Below are 22,461 nucleotides of genomic sequence, written 5' to 3' on the forward strand. Positions count from 1 at the left end.
TGCATTTTAGTCGTATATATATGTAGATGTATGTAATAACATATTCGTAAAATGCAAACCCGTCTCTTTTCTTTTGGCGCAAGCATGCCATCCTCGACTACCCTACCAAACCACAAAAAAAAAAAACAATAAACCTATCACTCATCGTATTATTCTTGGAAATTTTAATATATTATTACATTAACTTCCATCGCATATATTTAAAGCATTAGTTTTTTTATATTCCATTAACTTTTCATGAATAAAGACATGACATAAGAGACACTCAAGCACATATTTATTCCCTCACGATACTGTCTTTGGTGGCGCGTTTTCACTAACTCTCACAGATGTGTCCTTAGCGACACTGTGGTGGAACAGTAAAACCTGAAAAGCGAAGCTCGAATTAGACCGTGCTTTATTTATGAGGGTCATAAAAACATACTCCTATTTCATTAATAACATTTCTTAATTTATGAGGGTCTTAATTAATGAGTAGTATTTACTTGATATGTTATATATATATATATATATATATATATATATATATATATATATATATATATATATATATATATATATAGTATATTCAGTAGCCAGCTACAAAATAAGTTATTCTGTAGCCATCTCCATTTACGATAATTTTATATACTAATTTACGATAATATCAATACATATTTACGATAGTTGGGTTAATATAACATATGGAGATATTTACCATAACGTTAGTAAGGAGTTACTATAATCTCGTAAATTAACATAATAATTATCGTAACTTAAAGTGGCTACAGAATAAGTTATTTTGTAGCCAGCTACAGGGTAGTAGTTATATATATGGAAATTATTTCCTACTCCTAGGGAGTAGTTACTCCCATGTGTATATCTCTAGATTTAGGACGTTTATGACCCGACGAAGTGTACATAGATGGAATATATCATCATACTAGACCATCTAGCGTACTATGTATGACAAATATGTATGCATACTTAGAGTATATGGTTATACTTATTTTATATGCTACTATCATAGTATTATATAATATATTAAAAAATATGTCTCTTTTAAATTTTTTTCACATAGTAAAGATCTGGAGTATCTTAATATTAGTATGTCAACATACTCAAACTGATAAATGAGTATGTACACATACGCAACGTGATTTATTGATTATGGGAGTAACTACTCCCGGGAGTATATAAAATGCACCATACACACACACACACACACATATATATATATATATAGGAGAGGCTATTCAGTAGCCAGCTACAGAATAAGTTATTCTGTAGCCACCTCCATTTACCATAATTTTATATACTAATTTACAATAATGTCAATATATATTTACTATAGTTGAGTTACTATAACACACGGGGATATTTACCATAACGTTATAGTAAACCACTTAGTAAGAAGTTACTATAATCTCATAAATTAACATAGTAATTATCGTAACTCAAGATGGCTACAGAATAAGTTATTTTGTAGCCAGCTACAGAGTAGTAGTTCTATATATATATATATATATATATATATATATATATATATATATATATATGAAAAAAATGAATGTGATCAATAAAGTTACTTACTTCCACATTTGGTTCCACCTGGCACAGGTTTGTTGCACTCAAGTGCAAGATGAACAAGCTTGTACGCACTTACTTCGAATAGCTCATCGAAGGTGAGCGAACGACAGATGCAGGCCGTATTTGATCGGCGCACGAGCTGACAGCAAGAGGGACTTGGATCCTTGTACTCTCCCTTAAACTTTATGGTATCCATGCATTCATACTTAACCGCCAGCTTTTCATTATGACAGTCTTCCTCACCCAAAGCTTCATGTTGGGAAAACATTGTATAAACACTAAAATAAAGACAAGTACTCGAAGGATTGCTTTTACAGCCATCAGGTGTGACTGCGCGCTGCTGAGCTACCAGGCCCGAGTTTTTTCTTTCTTTCAATCAAATGCTATATACTCTATGAGCGGAAAATAATATTGATCCGTATTGTACCACACTTCCATAGCGTACGCCTCTATTTATAGCATGTGGTATGTGAGCCTAACTATAGGTATGTGAGCCTAACTATAGTTATTGCTGCATTAATATATGAGCATTATAAGGCAGAAAATAAATGTTTAGGAACCCACGAAGAGACTTGCTATATTGTCTGAAAAGAAAAATAAGTGCTTAAGAATCTTCAAGACCTATTTTACACTACTACAGGAATCAATTTATGCAGCGTGGCCAAAATGGGCTCCGTGGCGAGCACCTCTTTTGCCCGCCACGGTTAACCGGTGGCCGGCCAGCGAGGCTGGCCACCGAGGCGCCCGCTGCGGGAAAAGGGTTTACCGCGACGGGCCACCTTACTTGCCCGCCGCAGAAAATCGTTATTTACCGCGGCGGGCGGTATGAATCGCCCGCCGCGGTTAATATGATTTACCATGGCGGGCTCTTTAAACTGCTCGCCGCGGTAAATAGTTGATTTACCGAGGCGGGCGCTTTATCTTGCCCGCCGCGGTAAAGCCTGTACAAATACACAGCACCACCCCTTCATCTTGTCCACGGGTCTTCCTCTCTCAAACTCATGGGGGGAGGCTTTGCCCTAAAATTTGAGGAAACTTTTAATTTGAGTTGAAGGGCTTGGATTTGAGGGAGTAGGACATCATAAGAGGTTCATAAAGACTCTCCCTCTCTCCTTCCATCCTCTCTCTCTATTTCCATCACCTAGAGTTCTCTCTAGATCTAGATCTAGATCTAGATCTAGATCAATTTTAATGGAAAAAAATGATGTCATGTATTTCTTTAACTTTAGATTCATCATAGATGCATGCTTCATCTTTCACATCGTCATTTCCTCTCTTTTTCATGATTTTGGACGTAAAAATCATCAATTTCTCCTAATTCTTCTTTATTTAATGTTGATTGTGACGGATAATGTTCGCAGGTATGATGGATAGGTCGGAATGGATGTACCGGATCGATAGAGTGAATGATCCGCGGTACCTCTTTGAATTAAGGAAGTTTATTGCTGCTGGTAAAGCTCACCGTGAGAGACTGAAGCGGATGACAACCATATGTCCATGTTCTCGTTGCAAGAACCTGAAAGCCCACTGAGACAGCGAGGTGCAAACTTATTTGATCATGTATGGTTTCATCGAGGGCTACACAGTCTGGACATTTCACGACGAAAGAGTTGGTGCGAGTGGCGGTGCATCTAGAGTGAGCTCTTCGACGCCGACGACGACAGCACCACCGGTGAATAAAGATCCTTTAGGAGCACCCGACTCCTCATCATCTTCAGTAGCAGCTGCGCCAGCCGACAGTGACAACAGTTGTCGTGATTACATCACGGTGGATGATCTAATGCAAGACATGGCCGATGAAGCCGGCGACGGTGGGGATGGTCAGGATACTGTGAGCCAACCCGAGGATGTGTAGCTTGTTGAAGATCTAGTCAAACACTTCGATGAAGACGACGTTGTGTTGGGTTGCCCAAAGTGGTTGGAGAATTTCAGAGAGTTGAAGCAGGCGGCAGTTGATTCTCTCTATAAGGACGGCGGCGATTGTCCGAAGGAGTGCACGGCGCTCCGTTTTAACCTCCATATGTTGATGTTGAAGGCTCGTCATGGTTGGTCTAACACTAGCTTCAATGAGTTGTTAAGCTACCTTGCCACCACGTACCCAACGGCTAACAAGGTGCCCGCCAATACTTATCGGGCCAAGAAGCTGATCCGGCCAGTGGCGATGAAGCTTAGAAAGTTTGATGCATGCCCTAACCATTGCATCCTGTATTGGGGCAATGAGTATGAGAATTTGACGAGTTGTCCGCACTGCGGCTATAGTCGGTACAAGAAAAATGCTGGTTGTCGCGTGGATGTAGAAGATGAGGGAGGCTTGCGGGGTGGTCGGAAGAAGAACAAGAAGGGGGCAAAGAAGTGCAGTGCGGCCAAACAGATCTCGGCTCAGTAGGGCGATGAAGAAGAGGGTTACACGCATAGGAAAAGTCCAGCACTGTCGGTGTGGTACCTGCCCATGACCGATCGCCTGCGTGCAATATTCGAGAACCCGGACGATGCCAAGCTCATGTCCTGGCATGCATCAGCTGACCGCCTGAAAGACGATGGCAAGCTACGGCACCCATCCGATGGCAAGCAGTGGAAGGATTTCGATGAGGCCTACCCGGAGTTTGGCAAGGAGCCCAGGCATGTTAGGTTCATGCTGAGTACCGACAGGATGAACCCATTCGGTGAGCTTAGCAGCTCGCATAGCACTTGGCCTGTCGTGCTCACCATGTACAACCTACCTCCTCATCTATGTCAGAAGCGTAGGTACCTTATGATGACCATGCTTATCTCCGAACCAAAGCAGCCCGGCAACGATATAGATGTGTTCCTAGAGCCGTTCATGGAGGAAATGAAGATACTATTTGATGTTGGGGTCCAGATGGTGGATGCATCCCACAAGGAGAAGTTCACACTAAAAGCAATCATCTTTGTCACCATCACCGATTACCCCGGTCTCTTCTCACTGTCGGGGCAGATCAAAGGGAAGACCGGCTGCGTAATTTGCATCGACGGGACCTGCTACACTTACCTTAAGGGATCCAATAAGATGGTGTACAAGAGGCACAGACGGTTTCTCGCCAAAAATCATAGGTATAGAAGAAGTATTATGAACAAATACTTTGACAATCAGGACGAGCCGTAGCGTGATCAACCGATGCAGACTAGTTGGGGGACAAAGGTGTATGAGATGGTCAAGGACATGGATCAGGTGGAGTTTGGAAAGAAGAAGAAGCCGCCTAAAGAGGGGACCAAGCAGACAAGGAAGCGAAAGAAGGACTAGACGGAGGAAGTCCCCGCCGCCGTTCCTTTCAAGAAGAAGTCAATTTTCTTCAAGTACCTGTCGTATTGGAAAACACTGAATACACCCCATGCCATCGACAACATGCACCTGGAGAAAAATGTCTTCGAAAGCACGATCGGTGTCCTGTTGGACATCAAGGGCAAGACAAAGGATGGTATCAAGTCATGGATGGATCTTGTCAATCTGGGCATCAGGCCGGACCTTCACCCAGGACCGCCTCAGAACAGTAAAGTTGATATCCCGGGTGCGGCCTGCAACCTAACGCAAGACGAGAGGATGGCTTTTCTTAAGTTGCTTAGGGGTATCAAGGTGCCGACTGGTTTCTCTTCCAACATCAAGAGCCTGGTCTCCATGAAAGACCTCATAATGACCGGCTACAACTCACACGACTGCCACGTCATGCTGACGGTGTTCCTACCAATTGCGATTAGGGCTATCTGTCCAGAGTACGTGAAGATGGTCATCACACGGATGTCATACTTCTTTAACCGCATCACCCAGAAGGTCATTGATAAGGCTGAGCTGCCTGCCCTAAAGGAGTTCATCATGGAGACCCTTTGCCAGCTCGAGATATGCATTCCACCATCTTACTTTTATATTATGCCACACCTAATGATGCATATGGTCGATCAGATCCATCAACTGGGCCCCGTGTACCTACACCAGATGTGGACATACGAGCGGTTCATGTCCACCCTCAACAGATACATCCATAACCACGCTTACCCGAAGGGCTCTATGATCGAGGCATATACAACAGAGAAGGTCGTGAACTGGTGTATGAGGTACATAAGAGATGGGAGGGTGATTGGGCTACCTGTCCATCACCATGAAGGCAAGACCTCAGGGATGGGGTGCACAGGCCGAAAAGTACGCACCGATGTGGCAAACCAAACGATGCAAGAAGCTCATTACAGCATCCTTCATCAGTTAGTGAGCATGGAGAAATACATTGAAAAGCACCTGGAAGAGATCCGCGCCGTTAATGATGGACAGCTAAAAGGTCCTAATGGCTAGAGGGGGGTGAATAGCCTAATAAAAATTTCTACAACAACACTTAACCAAATGGTTAGACAATTATGAGGCGAAGCAAGTGTTGCGCTAACCTACTCAAAATGCAAGCCACCTACCACAATTCTAGTTTAGATAGTGTCAATTCACACAAGAGCAATGACACTACCCTATGTTAGTGTGCTCTCAAAGGCTAACTAAAGAGCCACACCAACCAAGCATGCAAGCTCTCACAACTAGCTACACTAAAGAGCTTGTCAACTAGTTTGCGATAAAGTAAAAAGAGTAATCAAGAGGGTTATACTGCCGTGTAGATGAAAGAACCAATCAATCACGAAGATGAATAACAATGAAGACCAATCACCTCAGAGTCAATGATGAACACAATGATTTTTACCGAGGTTCACTTGCTTGCCGGCAAGCTAGTCCTTGTTGTGGCGATTCACTTACTTGAAGGTTCACACGCTAATTGGCTTCACACGCCAAACCCTCAATAGGGTGCCGCACAACCAACACAAGATGAGGATCACACAAGCCACGAGCAATCCACTAGAGTACTATTTGGCGCTCCACCGGGGAAAGGTCAAGAACCCCTCACAATCATCATGATCAGAGCTAGAGACAATCACCACCCTCCGCTCAACGATCCTCGCTACTCCAAACCGTCTAGGTGGCGGCAATCACCAAGAGTAACAAGCGAAATCCGCAGCGAAACACGAACACCAAGTGCCTCTAGATGCAATCACTCAAGCAATGCACTTGGGTCACTCCCAATCTCACTATGATGATGAATCAATGATGGAGATGAGTGGGAGGACTTTGTCTAGGCTCACAAGGTTGCTATGTCAATGAAAATGGCCAAAGATATGAGCCATAGCCGGCCATGGGGCTTAAATAGAAGCCCCCCACGAAATAGAGCCGTTGTACCCCTTCACTGGGCACACTGCGCTTTGACCGGACGCACCAGTCCAACTGACCGGACCCTGGACTCAGCGTCCGATCCACTGATGGATGCCACGTGTCACTGGCTTCAAACGCTGTTTGTCAGATTTCAACGGCTACGAAGCTGATCGGACGCTCCGAAAAAACTGACCGGACGCTGGAGCCTCAGCGTCCGGTCGAGTACATTAAGGGTCTAAAACCGGTTTTGGTCCACCTCGACCGGACGCGTCCGGTCCACCTCGACCGGACATAGCCCAGCGTCCGGTGGTAAACCCTAGCCACTATACCGCGAGTCAGCGCGACCGAACACAGGCAGTCAGCGTTCGGTGCTTTTGGATCCAGCGTCCGGTCACTTGACCGACGCTGGCATCTCCTCCATTCTCTTCACCCTTGCTCAAGTGTGCTAACCACCAAGTGTATTACCTTGTGCACATGTGTTAGCATATTTTCTCAAACATTTTCAAGGATGTTAGCACTCCACTAGATCCTAAATGCATATGCAATGAGTTAGAGCATCTAGTGGCACTTTGATAACAGCATTTCGATACGAGTTTCACCCCTCTTAATAGTACGGCTATCAAACCTAAATGTGATCACACTCTCTAAATGTCTTGATCACCAAAACAAAATAGCTCCTATGGATTATACCTTTGCCTTGAGCATTTTGTTTTTCTCTTTCTTCTTTTCAAGTTTAAGCCCTTGATCATCGCCATGTCATCACCATTGTCATGTTATGATCTTCATTGGCTTCTCCACTTGAAGTGTGCTACCTATCTCATGATCACTTGATAAACTAGGTTAGCACTTAGGGTTTCATCAATTCACCAAAACCAAACTAGAGCTTTCAATCTCCCCCTTTTTGGTAATTGATGACAACCCTTATACAAAGATATGAATTGAAATTCAATTGAATCCATGTTGCTTGCCCAAGCATATTTACCATGTGTAAAAGGATATGGACAAGTTTCATGTACCCCAAATGGTAGCAATTGCTCCCCCTACATATGTGCTAAGAGTTTGGATTGAAGCTTGCACATATGCTTAGATAGGAAATATAGGAGTCAATGTCTACAAAATGATGCTAAGGTATAAAAGATGAACCTTTGAAGCGTGATACCAATCGGAGTGCACCAATATATCATCCTTAGCACCATTGTTAGCTTAATACCACTTGGAAACATACTTTAGAAAGATACCACTTGTAAAGACTTACTTGGAAATGAAAGTTATCTAGTGATTTCATTTCATCATTCAATCTTACAACTAGCATATATCACATAAGCATGGATATTTTGAATTTTAGAACTTGTGCCATGCAAGCAAACATATGAAATGCATATTCAAATACATCATATAAGTTCATGAGCTTGCTCCCCCTACTTGTGTGCTCAAAATTTTAGTTGATCCCTTTCCTTTTTCATATCTCTCCCCCTATGTCATATGTCAAGAGATATATATATTTCTTTCCCTTTTTCACTATCTTTGTTTCTCTCCCCCACATCTTTGTTTCTCTCCCCCTTTGTCATCAATGACCACAAAGGTTCTAAATGTAGATAGTATTACTTGTAGGGTCAAGATTATCAATGTCAGTCAATGGGGTAAGGATCATTTTTCCAAATTTGGTCCAATCTAGATTGTTTGTCAAAGATATTTAACTCGGTTTGATCCAAGGACAAGCTTCTTCACACCTCCAAATAAGGGTTATCTTGTACCATGTTGAGTTAAACACTTATAGCTCATTTTCTAGATTAAACACTAGGTTTACAAGCCCATAAACATGTCATATGCTATCACTAGTTCATGTCAAGCATAGAAGCAATAGTGATACCATATAAATATCAAATTCATTTGATTTTCATGAATGAGCCTAATAAAATAGAACTACTTGAAAGGTCCTAATAAGACTGAAAATATGACTAGATGCACTAAACATGTCCTTAGCAAGGATGTATGCCATGCCAATCAACTTTTACCTTGGATTGCTCGAAGGAGAGGCATGTCATATGAGTGAGGGGTGCATCAACACATATTTGAGAAATCCAATATATTCAACTCATTCCTTAGCTTGTAAAACCTTTTCTCATCCAATGGCTTGGTGAATATGTCGGCAAGTTGATCTTCGGTGCCTACACTCTCAATGCAAATGTCCCATTTTTGTTGGTGATCTCTTATGAAATGGTGGCGGACATTAATGTGCTTTGTTCTTGCATGTTGCACTGGATTGTTGGTTAGCTTGATTGCACTCTCATTGTCACATAGCAATGACACTTTCTTGAACTTGATTCCAAAATCACTCAAAGTGGCCTTCATCCAAAGTATTTGTGCACAACAACTACCGGTGGATATGTATTCGGCTTCGTCGGTTGATAATGTAACACTATTTTGCTTCTTTGATGACCATGAAACGAGTGATCTTCCCAATAATTGACATATGCCTGATGTGCTCTTTCTTTCAACCTTGCATCCCGCATAATCCGAGTCGGAGTAACCAACTAGCTCAAACTTTGCTTCTTTGAGATACCACAAACCAACATTTGGTGTATGCTTCAAGTACCTCAATATTCTCTTTGTAGCCTTCAAATGACTTTCTCTTGGTGAGGCTTGAAATCTTGCACACATGCATACACTAAACATGACATCCGGCCTTTATGCGGTCACAAAGAGTAGGCTTCCAATCATGGACCGATATAACTTTTGATCCACCATATTTCCACTTGCATCACTATCCAAGTTGCCATTGGTTCCCATTGGTGTGCTAATGACTTTGCTATCAATCAAGCCAAACTTCTTGATCATGTCCTTGATATACTTGCCTTGACTTACAAAAGTACCATTCTTCAATTGCTTGATTTGAAGACCAAGGAAGTAACTCAACTCTTCGATCATGGACATTTCAAACTCATTAGCCATCATCTTTCCAAACTCATCATAAAATTCTTGATTTGTTGATCCAAATATGATGTCATCAACATAGATTTGCAAAATAAATAGATCTTTTCCAATCTTCTTGATGAATAAAGTGGTGTCAACCTTGCCTATTGTGAACCCTTTAGAGAGAAGGAAGTCCCTCAATCTCTTATACCATGGTCTAGGTGCTTGCTTCAAGCCATATAATGCCTTCTTCAACTTGTACACATGGTTGGGCTTCTTATCATCTTCAAAACCGGAAGGTTGCTCAACATATACTTCTTCATTGATATAGCCATTGAGAAATGCACTCTTGACATCCATTTGATAGAGCTTGATGTTGTGGGCACAAGCATAGGCTAGCAAGATTCTTATTGCTTCCAATCTAGCAACCGGGGCATATGTTTCTCCAAAGTCAAGACCTTCAACTTGTGTATATCCTTGTGCTACCAATCTTGCTTTGTTCCTTACTACTATCCCATCTTGATCTTGCTTGTTTCTAAAGACCCATTTGGTTCCAATCACATTGTGTCCCTTTGGTCTCTCTACTAATTCCCATACTTGATTTCTAGTGAAGTTCAATTCTTCATGCATAGCATTCACCCAATCAACATCCCTCAAAGCTTCATCTATCTTCTTTGGTTCAATAGATGACATAAATGAGAAGTGCTCACAAAATGATGCCAATCTTGATCTTATTTGTACTCCTCTAGAAATATCACCAATGATAGTATCCAAATGATGATCTCTTGCAATACTTGTTGGTTGGAGCAATGGAACTTGATTGCTTGCACTTGCTAGATCATTGGGTTGAGATGATGTACTAGCCACTTGATCTTGATCAAGGTCATGAGAGTCATTTTCACTAGCTTGATTTGTATCATTTTGCACATTTGAGTTAGAGAGCATTTGCACTTGATCATCTTCATCATCAATCACTTGCCTAGGCCTCAATTCACCAATATCCATATTCTTCATGGCATTTGAAAGTTGAATGCCTCTAACATCTTCCAAGTTCTCATTCTCTACTTGTGAACCCTTGGTTTCATCAAATTCAACATCATGAACTTCTTCAAGAGTACCACTATCCAAATTTCAAACTCTATAAGCTTTGCTTGTAGTGGAATAACCAAGTAGGAATCCTTCATCACATTTCTTATCAAACTTGCCCAATCTAGTGCCTTTCTTCAAGATATAGCATTTGCAACCAAAGACCCAAAAATATGCAATATTGGGCTTTCTACCATTCAAGAGCTCATATGGTGTCTTCTGTTTCAATGGGTGACAATAGAGGCGGTTGCTACAATAGCAAGCCATGTTGATAGCTTCAGCCCAAAAAGATTGACTCACATTGTACTCACTAAGCATAGATCTTGCCATATCAATAAGTGTTCTATTCTTTCTCTCAACAAGGCCATTTGATTGGGGTGTGTACTTGGCCGAGAATTGATGTCTAATTCCAAATTCATCACACAACTCATCAATTCTAGTGTTTTTGAACTCACTACCATTGTCACTTCTAACTCTCTTGATGATTGTTTCAAACTCATTGTGAATGCCTTTGACAAATGATTTGAATATTGCAAATACATCACTTTTGTCCACTAGAAAGAATACCCATGTGTATCTAGTGTAGTCATCCACTATCACAAAGCCATATTTGTTTCCACCGATACTTGTATATTGTGTTGGCCCAAACAAGTCCATGTGCAATAACTCAAATACTTTACTAGTGCTCATCATGCTTTTCTTAGGATGGGTGTTTCCAACTTGTTTACCGGCTTGACAAGAGCTACAAAGCTTATCCTTTTCAAACACAACATCTTTCAAGCCTTTAACTAAGTTGTGCTTAATCAATCTATTCAATTGTTTCATTCCAACATGACCAAGCCTTCTATACCATAACTAACCCATGCTAGACTTAGTGAACAAGCATGTAGATAATTTAGCTTCACTAGCATTGAAATCAACCAAGTATAGATTCTCATATCTAAAGCCTTTGAAGATCAAGTTAGAGCCATCTACACTTATGATCTCTACATCATCTACCCCAAATATGCATTTGAATCCAAGATCACACAATTGAGCCACGGATAGCAAATTGAAGTTCAAGCTCTCTACTAGCAACACATTGGATATGCTCAAGTCATTGGATATTGCAATCTTACCAAGCCCTTTGACCTTGCCTTTGCCATTGTCACCAAATGTGATATTATCATAACCATCATTGCCATTGGTGTTGATTGAGTTAAACATTCTTGCATCATCAGTCATGTGTTGAGTGCACCCACTATCAAGAACCCAATGCTTTTCTCCGGCTTTGTAATTGACCTACAAAAGAAGATCAATTCTTTTTAGGTACCCAAACTTGCTTGGGTCCTTAAAGGTTAGTAACCAAGCTCTTTGGCACCCAAATGGCTTTCTTCTTTGAGCCCATCCATGGTTTGCCAATGAACTTAGCCTTCACACCATTTGTACCCTTAACAAGCATATAGGAAGAATTAAGCTTGATGGAGGATACATTAGCATTTTTGCTTTTGTTGGTGCATTCATGCTCTCTATGACCAACTTGCTTGCAACTAGTGCAAAATCGACCATTGTTCTTCACAAAACTTGTCTTGTGAGGAGCAAAGGCCGCCTTGCCTTTCTTGGGGGTATAGCCCAATCCCTCTTTGTAGAGAGAGGCTCTTTGGCTACCCAAGGCCATAAGCAAGCGGTCCTCACCACCATAAGCCTTAGCCAAGGTGTGAGTGAGCTTAGTTACCTCCTTCTTGAGGTTCTCATTATTAACCACTAGTGAGGTATCACAAGTGAGACCATCACTACTAGATGAGGTGAAAGTGGAAGTGCTACAAGAAGGGTTAGTAGGAGCAACAATGATAGGCATAGATAGTGATGTCACTACACCACAACACTAATATAGCGTCATACGTGTGTCGTTATAAGTTCACTAATACCGTTGAATTGTTGGTCGGTATAGCTGGCCCACAGATCAAGTGTCGGTAAATGTACCTTTTGCGTTGAACTATCTGTCGGTATAAATATTTGGCTGTATAGTTGAACCATCGGTCGGAATAGATAAACAAAAAGGATGAACCTTCGGTCGGTATAGAGTGGTGCGCTCTCTGAAAAAGAAAAAAAGGCCCGTTCGTGGGAAGATAAAGATGGGCCTTCACGCCAGCAGCCCAACTCAACACCCAACTCCCTCAACCCTAACCCCCACGTCTAGACTCCCCCCTCTCTCTCTCCCAATCTTCCAAAGCCGCCGCCCTACACTTCTCCTCTCCGTCTCTTCTCTTGCCACAACACCGTCGCCGCCGCCACCGCCTGTAGATCGAGATTTGCCCGGCGCCACCGCGAAGGATCGAGATCGATCCAGCGCTGCCGCATAGACCTTGAGATCTTGTCGGTGCCGTCTACCACTCCTCCCTTCTGAAGGCGACGGCTGCTGGATCCTATAGCCGGGCGGGATTCAAGGATGAACCGACGGATCCAGGGTGGGCGTCCAGAACCACGACTTGCCATCTGCTCCTACTGGTTTGGAGGTACATGAATCATTCGCGTTCTGCTCTGTCGTGTGTCTGCCCTGCTCCCGGCACCGCCTCCGCCCTACTCCCGTGCCTAACGAGCAATCCTAGGTTCAATTCCCACATCCTCCAATCGATTTTCCCAAAAAAAGAAAAAAAGAAAACTTTTGCCGGCGTCCCCTGCCTCGCGAAACGAGCGACGCAATCTAGCTCTTCGTCTTCCTCTGCCGCCGAAGCGCGTGAGTGCGTGATGCCTCCGGCTGCCTGCTCCTCATGGCCCACCAAGCCCCATGCCGCCGTGCAACTCCCAGCGCCGCTGGCTGGCAACCCCCGATCCGCAGCTGGGGCGGTAGCCTTCGATGTCGCCTAGGCGGAGGTCGACGGGAGGCCTCCGAGATGTGGTGCCGCGGACAGGACTGCGCCTCTGGTCAACGGCAGCTCACGGAGGAGCGGGCCTCTGGCCGAGGCTGGCCCCACAGAGGAACGCGACCGCGACAAGGTGCATCTCGTGTTTCTTTCTTACATCAGATCTGAGTTCTGATCTAGATTTTCCCCATTCTTTTGGCTGCTTGATTTTGGGAGCATGAAGGAGCAGGTAACTAACTCATTGTCGCATCTATCTGTATGAACTTCAACTAGGGCTGCAGGAGTGCGGGACCTTGTCAGTTTGAGGTGAGTAGTTGAACTGATGGTAGCATGGCATGGCTGGTTATTAACAAATTAACCATTCAAGTACAGATTTAGCAAATTTCACTTGTCTTGATTTGTTAATATGATAGCTCCTAGCTTTGTTGCTACTAATGTATGGTAACTAGAATAATTAATAATTAATAGCACATTTGTGTTTTCTATGATCAGTAGTCAAAAAATCATATTGATGAGGATTCTGTTATGCTTGCCTTTGTTTTTCCTCTGCCAGGTATGACTTTTTATATTGTGGTTATATTCACTTTTTTACAGATTATATTGCCTTTTGAGTGTCCACTGCTCTTGTGACAGCTTCTGGATTGCTTCAGATACTGACATGGAACATCAGTGTCGACTATCTATTGCAATTCTGTTTTAGTTCAGAGTGTTCACTTAGATCCTGCTATGACAACTTCTTCCATGTTTTTGGTGTTTGTAGATCCGACAAACACAATTCTTATTTTAGGAAGCAAATTCTTACAAAGTTTGGAAAGGAAAAGCTTTTTACAGATATTTCTGTAACCCTTCTATATTTCCTGCGAGGTGTGTATTTTTCATCGACTATTCAGTTGTTGAATTATTGAACGGTGGAGGAGCTTGTGTCTAAGATGTGAATTTGCTGCCTTTGGTCACTAGAGACCAACAAGACGAGATGGTCCTTGCTGCCTTCATGGCAAAGGACAAAGCTGCCGAGCATACACTTGGTGATATCATTCTCTAGAAGATCAGAGAGACGGATGCCAAGGTTGCAATAGGTGCATATGCTTTTTTAACTGTTATGTATATACTTCTGACGTACTCGGTATTGTAGTCGGTTACCGCGAGCTATTTTCAAGTTGCTTTAACAACAATTTTGGTATTAGTAGATCGAATTAAATGTAATTGGTGAATGCCATCTAACAGCAATTGCTGGTTGTAAATTTTTTTATATCTATATTTGTTTGCATAGACTGATAGTTCACATGTCGTAAACAATGATATAATTTTGCGGGCAGCGATGGTTTGGTATTGGCAGTAGCCTGATCTTGATTTTTTCTGTTACTCTAGCTTGTCACTATATATCTTGTTAAGATCAAACGAGATGAAATCTAGGTACAAAACCTTCTTTACCTGATCTGATCCACTGCGGGTGGGGGTGGGATTTGCTGTTGCAGCTGCTGCTTACTTGGGGGTAGGAGTTAGATGATGGATGTTGCCTAATTCATAATAGCAGTAGATAGATTAGGAAATCTGTGCAAATATGCTGTTCATAACAGAAAATGGATAGTTAGGAAAATAATATCTTGATGATGTACTGAAAGGAAACTATAAATTTAATCTAGAATATATTTATGTTCTCAGTTACTAGACTTGTCTTTTTTTATACTAGTTATGGTCACAAACTTACATACTCTTCTGACCTGTGCTATGTTGGTCTTGCAGCAGGGGAGGAGAGGTGTGCACCCAAAACTCATTGAAGCGGCTGGAACTGGCGTTAGTGTACACATCTTTGAGATGTTAAGTTGCTTGTTCAATTGCATATGTACATATAAGTATATGTGGTGCATGGCCAGCTTTGTGTTGCATTTCAGATAATACATGAGCTGAAAATAAGGCAGCACCCACTAGTAGCTGGAGCTGAAAATATGTTTTGATTTTTTAGGTGGAAGGCGCTAGATGTAACATGATTATTTTATGTCAGCAAGCAGATCAAACATTTTGTGAGATGGAGATGAAACATCGATGGATGTTAGTTGCTTTGGATGATATAGCATTTGGTAAAGAACTGCTTGGGGATGGATGCTAGTTGCTTTGGATGATGTAACATTTTGTAAAGAACTCCTTGGGCATGTTAGCTGTGAGGTGTGCAAGCCAAACTTGTGTGTTGTGAAGAATACTGTAATTTGGTGTCTCATGTTACTGTGAGGTGTGCAACCCAACATGACTATTACATGTACCAATTGGCATGAATGAAATCTAAGCTATGTCATTGTGACTCGATTTTGTGTCTCATGTTGAATGTGACCTTGTATGTTTCATGTCTAAAAGAATACTGTAATTTGGTCAATGTGAGATTAATAATGTATTTTTGCGTCATGTGATCTATGCGTTGGATTGTTGGTTGGTATAAATCCCTTTAGCCTTGAACTGTTGGATGGTAAAACTACTATATGTCATCAGCCTATTGGTCGGTATTGCTTCAGCATTTCATCAGACTATCGGTCGCTAAAAGTATGTCGGTCGCTATAACCCTATCCCGACGCCACTCTCAGCGGCAGCAGTTAAGTGTCGGCATAGATCTATACCGACCGATAGTGCATCGCTGTATCCACCTATAGCGACCAATGGTGCATCGCCATTCTGGGGCTATGGTGTAGTGTGTATCAATTAGATCACAAGTTAAACCTATATTGCAAGTTTCAACATGCTTCTTTTTATTTTGCTCATCAAGTAGAGAGGAATGAGCCTTTTCAAGTTTTTTGTGAGCCTTGCAAAGCTTCTCATGGGCATCCTCTTGCCTCTCATGAGATGCATTGAGCTCATCAAATGCTTGCTTAAGGGCTTTTAGTTCCTTACACAAGCTTTTGCATTCCCTTCTTGAGATGTCAAAGTGTTCTCTAGCATCTTCTAGCATGTCAATTAATTCATCTTTAGTAGGTTCATCATCATCATTATCACTATCACTATCATGTTCATTATCACTTCCATCATCACAAGTTTGTACCTTAGTGGCCTTAGCCATGAAGCATGATGGAGAGTCAAAGAGAGAAGGCTTCTCATTGATTGCTATACTCACAAGAACCTTCTTCTTGGTGGTCTTGTGATCATCACTATCATCATCATCATCACTTGAGGAAGCATCACTATCCCAAGTGACCACATATGATCCACCCTTCTTCTTTTTGAAGAATGTCTTGTCCTTCTTCTCCTTCATTTCTTTCTTGTCCTTCTTCTTGTTCTTCTTGTCATCATCATTGTCACTATTATATGGACATTGAGCAACAAGATGATCTTTGCTTCCACACTTGAAGCATCTTCTTGACTCATCTTTGTTTTTGGATGAAGACTTCTTTCTTCTTGCATGGTAGCCTTTCTTTACCATGAACTTGCCAAACCTCTTGACAAAGAGAGCCATCTTCTCATCATCACTATCATCCCATGAATCATCATCCTCACTTGATGTTTCTTGCTTTGCTTTACCCTTGGATGATGTGGCCTTGAATGTCACACTCTTCTTCTTGTCTTCCTTCTTCTCATCTTTCTTCTCCCTCTTTTCTTCCTTTTCATCATCATCTCAATAGGCATCATCGGTCATGATATCTCCCAAGACTTGGTTTGGTGTCATGGTGTCCAAATCACTCCTTACTAGAATAGTGACCAATGTACCAAATCTTGAGGGTAGGCATCTCAAGAACTTGTTTGAGAACTCCTTGTCCTCTATCTTTTCACTAAGTGCCTTGAGATCATTTACAATCACTTCCATCTGATGGAACATGTCTGGCACACTCTCATCTTCCTTCATCTTGAAACTAGTAAATTTATCCTTGAGAATGTATGCCTTTGCACCCTTGATTGCCTTGGTGCCCTCAAATGATTCTTCCAATTTCTTCCATGCCTCATGAGCTCTCTCAATGTTCTTGATTTGCTCAAATGTTCTCTCATCCAAAGCATCATGGATGGCACTAAGAGCAATGTCATTATTTTGGAGTAGTAATTCTTTGGCGGCGGTGGGAGCCTCTTCATTTTCTATCTCAATTTTAGTTTCTACCACGTTCCAAATCTTCCTATTGATTGACTTGATATATGTTGTCATCTTAGCCTTCCAATAAGGATAGTTGGAGCCATCGAATTGGGGTGGCTTCTTGGTATTGTTGATTTGAGCCATTTTAACACCGAAGGTTGTTAAGCCTCAAATAACGGTGACCTCGGCTCTGATACCACTTGAAAGGTCCTAATGGCTAGATGGGGGGTGAATAGCCTAATAAAAATTTCTACAACAACACTAACCAAATGGTTGGACAATTATGAGGCGAAGCAAGTGTTGCGCTAGCCTACTCAAAATGCAAGCCACCTACCACAATTCTAGTTTAGATAGTGTCAATTCACACAAGAGCAATGACACTACCCTATGTTAGTGTGCTCTCAAAAGCTAACTAAAGAGCCACACCAACCAAGCATGCAAGCTCTCACAACTAGCTACACTAAAGAACTTGTCAACTAGTTTGCGGTAAAGTAAAAAGAGTAATCAAGAGGGTTATACCGCTGTGTAGATAAAAGAACCAATCAATCACGAAGATGAATAACAATGAAGACCAATCACCTCAGAGTCAATGATGAACACAATGATTTTTACCGAGGTTCACTTGCTTGCTGGCAAGCTAGTCCTCGTTGTGGCGATTCACTCACTTGGAGGTTCACGCGCTAATTGGCTTCACACACCAAACCCTCAATAGGGTGCCGCACAACCAACACAAGATGAGGATCACACAAGCCACGAGCAATCCACTAGAGTACCTTTTGGCGCTCCACCGGGGAAAGGTCAAGAACCCCTCACAATTACCACGATCGGAGCCAGAGACAATCACCACCCTCCGCTCAATGATCCTCGCTACTCCAAGCCATCTAGGTGGCGGCAACCACCAAGAGTAACAAGCGAAATCCGCAGCGAAACATGAACACTAAGTGCCTCTAGATGCAATCACTCAAGCAATGCACTTGGGTCACTCCTAATCTCACTATAACGATGAATCAATGATGGAGATGAGTGGGAGGACTTTGTCTAGGCTCATAAGGTTGCTATGTCAATGAAAATGGCCAAAGATATGAGCCATAGCCTGCCATGGGGCTTAAATAGAAGCCCCCATGAAATAGAGCTATTGTACCCCTTCACTGGTCACACTACGCTCTGACCGGACGCACCGGTCCAACTGACCGGACCCTGGACTCAGCGTCCGGTCCACTGATGGATGCCACGTGTCACTGGCTTCAAACGTTGTTCGTCAGATTTCAACGGCTACGAAGCTGACCGGATGCTCCAAAAAAAACTGACCGGACACTGGAGCCTCAGCGTCCGGTTGAGTACAGTAAGGGTCTAAAACCGGTTTTCCTCGACCGGACGCGTCCGGTCCACCTCGACCGGACATAGCCCAACATTCGGTGGTAAACCCTAGCCACTGTACCGCCAGTCAGCGCGACCGGACGCAGGCAGTTAGCGTCCGGTGCTTTTGGATCCAGTGTCCGGTCACTTGACCGACGCTGGCATCTCCTCCATTCTCTTCACCCTTGCTCAAGTGTGCTAACCACCAAGTGTATCACCTTGTGCACATATGTTAGCATATTTTCTCAAACATTTTCAAGGATGTTAGCACTCCACTAGATCCTAAATGCATATGCAATGAGTTAGAGCATCTAGTGGTACTTTGATAACCGCATTCCGATACGAGTTTCACCCCTCTTAATAGTACGGCTATCAAACCTAAATGTGATCACACTCTCTAAGTGTCTTGATCACCAAAACAAAATAGCTCCTATGGATTATACCTTTGCCTTAAGCATTTTGTTTTTCTTTTTCTTCTTTTCAAGTTTAAGCCCTTGATCATCGCCATGTCATCACCATTGTCATGTTATGATCTTCATTGGCTTCTCCACTTGAAGTGTGCTATCTATCTCATGATCACTTGATAAACTAGGTTAGCACTTAGGGTTTCATCAATTCACCAAAACTAAACTAGAGCTTTCAACAGCGCACGGAGGCATGGGTCTAGAACCATCACAAGAGCAATTTCATAGAGTGGCTCAAAGAGCAACACATACCCCTTGAAGGATGCCCTGATGAAGATACGGAGACCGTTAAGAGGCTTGTGTTAGGCCCATCCAACCAAATCACCATGTGGCAAGGGTATGACGTCCAGGGCTACAGGTTCCACATGAAAGACAAGGACAAGAAGAGCTCGGCACAGAACTGCGGTGTTCGATATGAGGGCGAAGAAGAGTCCATAGGCCAGAGGAGGCAATACTATGGGCAAGTCAAAGAAATATGGGAACTTGACTACGGCCAAAACCTACGCATAACCGTCTTCCATTGCCAGTGGGTCAAACCGAATGCGGTTGCAGTGGACAGTTATGGGCTAACCACCGTGGACCTCAAAAGTATCAGCTACAAAGATGACCCGTGGGTACTAGCAACCAATGTCACGCAAGTGGCCTACTATATATATGCAGAGGACCCAAAAAGGCATGTGGTTGTGTCCAGAAAGCAGCGGATTGTGGGAGCTGATGGGGTGTAGAGTCCTGAACAATACAACAACTACGCAGAGCTCGAGCTTTTTACCGATCATCCAAAGAAGATCAAGGCCATCGAGGACTGATTCAACAAGTCTAGGATGATGCCGTGGGCCCACCCCGACGGTGAGAAGAGGACGGTGAAAGCACCTGCACCAAAATGATATATGTATCCCAGAGACATATATGTAATAATATAGCTCGATCTATTGAAGACAAGTTTTGTAACTTATTATTAATATCATGGAACCATACTACTCTACTAGTACTACTGAATCTACTACTACTACTATACAATACTACTCTACTAGTACTACTCAACCTACTACTACTATCTATTGTACTAATACTACTCTCTACTACTCACATGTACTCTACTACTACACAGCACTACTCTACTACTACTACTACACAGCAAATGCAAAAATAAGTTTTAGATTGATAATAAATATCAGTGTTAGATTGAATGAGCAAATGTAAAAATATTAACCGTGGCGGGCATGTAACAGGGCCCGCCGTGGTTAATAGATTAATCACGGTGGACAGTCTAAGGTGCCCGCTGCAGTAAACATTTATCGTGATGGGCAGCTTATATTGCCCACCGCGGTTAATCCGTGGCTATATATGTGCTCGTGCCCATGCCCAAAGTTTCTAAGTCTTTCACGCCCATCCTCCTCCCCCGTGCCCGTGCCCACCGCCGAGCTCCTTCGCGGTGACCCCCGCCGCCGTCCTCCTCCTCTATGCCCGTGCCCCACCCCCGTCCTCCTCTCCCTAGAACCCTTGCTCTGGCCACCGAGCTCCTCCGCGCTGGGCCCCGTCCCCGGAACCCTAGCGCCGGCCACCGACACCGAGGGCCGTCGTCGCCCCCGCTATTATTATCAGGCATACTTGTATTACCTACTACCTATTTCTCTCTACCACTATTGTCTTACTATTGCTGCTGCTACTCTGAATTCAATTGAACTGCTATACTACACTTGGTGAATTTTGAACTACTATACTACTGATCTATGATGCTTTTGGTGAACCGTAGCATTTGAATTCAATTCTTTTTGCTGCCTATGATGCCAAAGAAATTTGTGACAAAATTCTGAGCATATGCCACTGCCTATGATGCACCTTGCCTTTAAACTGATCACATGCTTAATTTGTGAGAATTTTGAGATGAATTGGTCACTCTATTGCAATTTTGCCAAATTTGATATAATTTTGGGGGTGGTGCTACCTATTTCTCTACTTAATCTATTCCTATACTGTCTGCTACTACTGTCCTCCTATACTACTCCTATACTATTGCTATACTATAGTTGTATACTACTACTAGTATACTACTTTCTAGTAGTATACTACTGCCTACTACTACTCCCTCCTCCTCTACTCCCTCCTCCTCTACTCCCTCCTCCTCTACTGTCTACTCCTCTACTCCCTCCTCCTCTACTGTCTACTCCTCTACTCCCTCCTCCTCTACTGCCTACTCCTCTACTATGCTCTTGCTGACTAAATTGAGCAGTTCCTCTACTACTCTTACTCTTACTGACTAAATTTGATTGAGCTGTGATGGGGGTTTATTGCTGCCTATGATGCCAAACAAACTTTTGGGCTGTATAGCTCTTACTCTACTCTACTCTACTCTCACCTCCTCTAGTCTTCTACTCTATCTTGATGGCCGAAGGACTTAGCCCTTTGGGCCAAATTTTGAAACTATCTTGATGGCTTTTGTTTGGTATTTGCAATGATGATTCTTTTCACACTTCTAAGCTGAGGCAGTGGCATATGCAATGATGTGAACCCTTTTATGCTGAAGCAGCGGCGATGATGATCAAGTGCCCCCGCTAAACTAGGATGGCTTGTATACCAGATACAAGCAACCAGTTTAAAAGCAATGTGATGACAATGGGGCAAATCTGAGCCAACTACTACTACTTTACTACTCTAGTACTACTCTACTTTACTACTCTAGTACTACTCTACTCTACTACTCTATAACTGTGTCTATACAACTGAAATATGTATTCATTGTAGCTTTCCAATGGCAGAGGAACAGATAAGTGAATGGCGCGACCCTACCCCTAGTGCATCATCATCAACTAGCCTTGAGAGCCAAGTGTCCGTAACCCTGAGGCCAACAAAGAAACATCATACAGAGGACAAAGATGATCCAACCTACCAACCGAGGGACAACGAAGTTGAAAGTGCACGGTCTCCAAACCCTGAACAGATGCCGGTGGTGCCTCGAGAATTGAATTTCGAGGAGGAACAAGTCAGGGACAAAGA

This window comes from Miscanthus floridulus, chromosome 19, assembly GCF_019320115.1.
Source record: "Miscanthus floridulus cultivar M001 chromosome 19, ASM1932011v1, whole genome shotgun sequence".
In the NCBI taxonomy this organism is placed as follows: Eukaryota; Viridiplantae; Streptophyta; class Magnoliopsida; order Poales; family Poaceae; genus Miscanthus; species Miscanthus floridulus.